The following is a 6,003-nucleotide window of genomic DNA, read 5'->3' as shown; positions in this document are numbered from 1 at the left end:
GTGAGTTCTTTAGTAATGGATTGTACAGTTTCATTCACACAGGGAAGTTGTGTGTAGCTTCTGCCCCATTCTCTAATCTATGGAGTCTAAGGCTTTTTTTTTTTTCTGTTCTTAGTGATGATTGCATTCTGTATTCAGAATTTTTCTGAACGGAGAGGATTTTTCAAGCCTTTTTGGTGGACTCTTGCTGTTCACGTCTAAACTGAAAATGGAACTCCCACTTTTAAGTGCTTTGTCTCTTCCCAGGTAACATCATTATACATTGTCCTGGTGATCATAGCTTCAGATGCTTCCATACAATCATTTCATATTGAATATAAAATGGATTAAACACATCTGTGACTACTACAGTAAAGATGGCGTAAAACACTGGATTGCCTTTTATCAGCAACATTTTTGTGAGAGGAGGACAAAGCATTATTACTAGGGCAAAATGGGCCAATTAAAACCATTTGCAGTGCCATCACCTAATGATAAACACTATTAACAATATTTTGGTGTAGCTTTCAGTCTCTTTTGATAAATATATAAATATTTTTTTTATAAAAATGTGATCTTGAATATATATTTGATAGTCTGCTTTTTATAAGGAATAATATGTCAAGAACCTTTTCCAGCTCATTAAATATTCTTGTGCAACATCTTTTTTTTTAACTTTCATGAGCTTTGATCTTAAATAAGGACCTTCAGAAAATAAGTAAAAATTAAAGTGGGCGGGAGGGGGGGGACTGAAGTATTACATACCTGAAAACTTTGTATGTTAATTAAATGACCAGATTATATTGCTTCACCTAGTCCTAGGAGACTGTTCCAAATTGATTCCCCAATCAGGTCAATCAATTTGAATAGAAAGGCCCTCTTCTTCGCCAAAGTGCAAGATGCTAGAAACAGAAGAGGAAGAGTTAAAATGAATGGATTAATAATTTTAATCTGAATATAAGCTTTTTAAAATTTTATTGTATTGGTCAAAAATCCACTGCAGAGAAGAGAACCCACTCTAGCTTTTTTAACCAGAAAGGACTTTATCAAAGAAAAATAAAGGCTTCGAAAATCCATGGATGCATTGAAGAAATAGGTTTCAGACTGGGTTTGCAGGAAGAACCCCCCAAAACCATCACACAAAGGGAAGTAATGCCTCTTCTATGACTCCAGAAGCTACTACATTCAGGAAGTTTCCACTGCTGCTGACTGGTCCGTGGACAAGACTGTCCTAAATAGAGGATGCTTCTCACTCTGCTTCACAGCACGCATGAAGCTAGTGATTGGACACTGCAGCCAAACAACCAAATGCCTCCACTCTCTCCTCCTTTCCTTTCCAAATCCAACTGAAATGTTCCAGTTGGAAAAATTTAAATTACCTCTAGAAAACTAGCTACAAAGAAGTCTGGGAAATGTAGTTTTTAGATTTCCCACCGTGGCATTATAGGAGGGTATGCTAGAAAGAACATCAAATGCAATTTGATCACTAATCCATGATATCCACAATAAATAGCTAATGTACATTGGAAAGATTTATTCATTTATCTCTTTTAGAGTGCTTTCCACCTTGTTTGAGGATAGGACATTTATAGGCCAGTTTTGTAAAATACAGATTTTGTTTAACACAAATAAATTCAAACCCAAATCTCTGATTAGGAGCTGTGGAAGAAGGTACTCATAAACAAGTGATTTTGGAAAACAATAACTTTTTAAGTGTCATTAGTGTTCCCCCAAAAGTTTGTAGGGTTAGAAAAAACTAGATCTCAACCTTACCAGGCACTTGGAAAATGACAAAAGCTTTATAAGTGAACCAGTTGGTGGTCTCTGGTTTTTCTAATATTTTAATCTGGTGTAAGAATATCTCTGAAAGCTTTTTTAAGGTTTTGTACATTTCATAGAACAAGAATGGGGAGGAAGTAAATATATGAGGAAACTCTCATCTCACTTTTATTTTAAACAAATTTGGGGTTACTCTCTTCTCTATAAGAAAAAAAATCTTATTTAATCATAATTTACTAGCTGAATAAAGATTAAATGCTCCAAAAAATAAGCACTGTAGTTTTGAGAGTGTTGTCCAAGACTGCTAAGCTCCATAAACACTGTATCTACTTAGTACATCACTGTTACAAGGAGATAGTTTCAGTAATCTGTTATTAATAATCCATGTATTATTTGAGTTGTTTTTCTTCTATTGAGTAAGTGTAGATTGCAGTGACTTAGCTACACACTGTCATGCAGTCTCCCTTGAAAACTTTCAAGAATCAGGCTAGGACTAGATATACACTCTTTGGCAATAAGACAGAATTAAGCCAACTTCCCATGCAGCCTAATGAGCAAACCCTTTGGATACCAACCAGACATTCCAGGTAGAAGGGAGCCAGCCATGCCTTGCTTTGTCAGGGGTCTGAATATTGTGTAATGATCAAGATAAGTGAATATGCTATGAAGCTTAGCTGAAGTGAATGAGTGATTTCTAAAATCTATATTTAGGGTTTCCTCAACCAGTAATAAGTTTTCACCCTTTTTTTATCACCAAAAGAAGACTGAGACAGAAATATAGGTTCTTAGATATCAAGTCACTTGAAAGTCACTATTGTGAGAATTTGAGATTACCCTGGTGAATTTCTCTCTGAAAAAATTAATATGGTTGATAACAACCATAGGGCATCATGAATTTTAAAGTTGTGGCTGAAGGTGGTTCAAAATAAAGGAAGAAAAGGGGAAATAAATGTATTCTCTACTCCTAGAAGCATCTGATATCTCTGTATTTCCATATTACATTAATTGAGACACCAGCCATGTAATATTATAAAATAATGTGTAATATCTACTGTATCTGTTTATTTTAAGCACTCTTTTAGAGATAAGGGAGAGTTTTTAAAAAATATAGTAAATAGCTAATCATTTAAGGATATGGGTAATGAAAGTTTCTTGTTTGGTTGAAATATCCTTATACTTTTAAAATCAGAAGTTTAATTGAAATTTCACAGGTGATTAGTTCATAATATAGGTTAATTATTACTAGTAATGAGATTTGTCCCCGGCAGATCGAATACTCAAACTTTGTAAGGTTAATTCACAATACTATCTATTAAAATGTAGATTCACAGTTGGAATGGTTTTGGACTTTCTAGAGTTCCTTTGTTCCTTTCCTGAAAAACAACTCTTCCAGGCTAAGCTGGAAATGAATTATTTCCAATAATAGTCTAGAATCACATATGCACATGAAAGAAAAATGGGATATTCTATTTAGTCCTCAGGGCTATGAGCAAAGCCAGGTTATTTTTCATTGTTTTTCCTTCATCAGACAGATGTTTCAGATATGACTAATTCAGTGATGCTAGCAATCTCTTTGCAAGCCACACCAGACTGAGAAGCTTTGATTAAGAAGGTCAAAATGAAATTCTTTTGATTAAATTAAACACTGATGTGAAGGAGTATGCTATGTGGGTCCTCTTCAGTGATATGTTGTTGACCTTGAATATTTCTTCTGTAACTCTGTCCTCTCACAGATCCACGATGTTACATTATTGTTTCTCCGTATGGTTTCTCTTTTTAAAAAATTACGTTTCCAATTGCTAATCCTCATTCTCTTTCTTCTTTCCTCTCTCCAAGATCCACTTCTGAGACACCTGGTATTTTCTTTTCCTATATACTCTTCTTTTGATAACCTTTCTTTAATTATACCTTGTTAATAATATCAGACAGGGCTTCATTCACTGTATTGTTCATGGTCTTTTAGAATTCTGACATTCAGTGATCTTCTCCACATCAGTATTCTAGTGCTAAACTCTAAATGAAATCCATAAATAAAGAACATCTTTATTCATTTATTAAACAAATATACACTGAGAAATTATTAAGTGTTGGGCATTCTGTGAGGTATTCAGAATGTGGTTGAAAGCAAAAAACAAGTATAGTTTCTATTTTCATGGAATTCAACTTGTCTAAATTGTCCTTTGTCTAGTGTCCTCCAAAAATCTTGTGTGCAGCTCTTCTAGCTGCCTGTTTCAGGAGGGAAATATACAGATATATCTTCATAGGAAAGGGCATGGAGAGACTCAGCAAGGAAAGAAAATAAACTGGAAGAGGTAACATAAGTGAAGAAATAAGACATTGAGCACTGAGAAAGAAAGACAAAAGGGGCAGGGGCTAAAGTTTTGAACAGGTTCAAGTAAATGCTATGATGCCTGGAGCTTTGAGCAAAGAGATGTGGGTAAGGAAGAATTTTAAGAAAATTTTGCTGTATATATTTGTCGGTATCATCTTTCTGGCTCCATCAGTAAAAATTTCAGTACAGAACTACAGTACTAGTCAAGGTTCTGGAAATATATTTGTGGATTGGTGTTGAGTTTGAATGTGTCCTGACTTGATACGGCCTTCGGGATTGGTGGGTCACTAAGCCCTGTTTTATTAAAGTTATTTCTGTGATGAAAACACATTCTTGAATTGCACATGTGTATCTCTTGTACCCATGTTACATTTATTGTATGGTATTTTATATGGTTGGCATTTGAGAGTCATAAACTAAGGCTCGACCTGTGTGTCAGAGGGGGGAGGCAGGTTAAATGTCACTGAAGGGAATGCATATTCCCCAGGCCAGTCATCTACATATGAAAATGGATGTGAAACCGTCAGAGACGGAGTACTTCCTGCATCTCTCAAGCCTCTTTTTCTCTCGAGGGTTTGAGATTTGAGGAGTCTAAATATTCTGGAGGAGTTACTCCATAGGAGTGCAAAATTGTGTGTGCACATGGAGAGATTCATCAGTTTCTCAAAGCTACCCAAAAGCAGTTAAAATTCGTTGATCTAATTATATGTTATATGGTTTGTGTTAATTTCCCTTTTGTTACCTGAGCCTTTAGCCTTTTGGGGATATACTAGCCTGATCTCAACTCTGAATTGGAAAATTAAGAGAAGGGATGTGCAGTCAGGCTCGGGCCAGAATGTTATAATGAGGATGTGCTCCACTCCAATCCGATGCAGTAGGGACAATATTCACTTAAGATAAATCTCCAAGGGGAAGCTGAATCACAGGGACAGGTGTCAAGGCTGAGAGATTAACCATTCCGCCACCCCTCAACTGTGCTATAGAGACTGACCACATTGCTCACCTTGAAGAATTCAGTTTGTATCTGATCAGGAAACCAGCAGTTTTCTTTATATTCTTGCCAGGTATTTTCCCACCTGAATCCCTCATCACAAACTCAACATGCTCAAAAGCAGGTTAATAGTCAATCCACCACATCCCCAAATCATATTACTCTGCCTCCTTCAGAGTTTTCTATTTCTCTGAATTTTCCAAATCTTAGGCTCATAACCATTTTTGCTTTTTCTGCTTTGCCTCAGTATTTCCCACATCGAGGCCATTATTCACATGGTTACCTTCCTGTCCTTTTCTTGCTGATCTTCAACACTGTCGCAGTAAGGGACCCCTCACTCAGGCAACACTCAGCCCTGTGCAGTACACAGAAATACCTCGAAGATCCTCTTCTCCTTTAACTTCTAAAAGTGTGTTGCTGTTGTTGGTTAATGTGGAAGAATGACGTTTGTCTGCCAACATTTTCATTTTTCCAAATAAGCATATTTGAATACAGATGAAACGAGATTATCATATATCATCACCATTATTTTTTAAAACATTAAAAAAGGATATTCCTTTATAACTGAAAAGATTTAACATTTTGAAATGTTTCCTTTTTATGTTTATTTTTCTCATTTATCCGAAGACTGCTGAAATTTTAAAAATTTACACCTGTCCTAGCATCTGAGTTGGAAACCAAACCACTGGCCCAATTTAATATGCAGGAAGGTTAAGAGTTTATGCCCTGGAGCTAGACCCATGTGGGTGTCACATAGTAACTCTGAGATTTAGTCAAGTTGCTTTGCTTTGCTAATCCTCATCTGTTTTGATCGGAAACAGCATAACTTGAAGATGTGAATAGTATTTGCCTTGCAGGATTAAGGTATAGATAAATGAGTTAATAAATGCAAGTTGCTCAGCCTAGGAGTTGGCACACAGTC

The sequence above is a fragment of the Globicephala melas genome, chromosome 4 (assembly GCF_963455315.2).
Source record: "Globicephala melas chromosome 4, mGloMel1.2, whole genome shotgun sequence".
Taxonomy (NCBI): domain Eukaryota; kingdom Metazoa; phylum Chordata; class Mammalia; order Artiodactyla; family Delphinidae; genus Globicephala; species Globicephala melas.
This window is presented reverse-complemented; position numbering follows the sequence as displayed.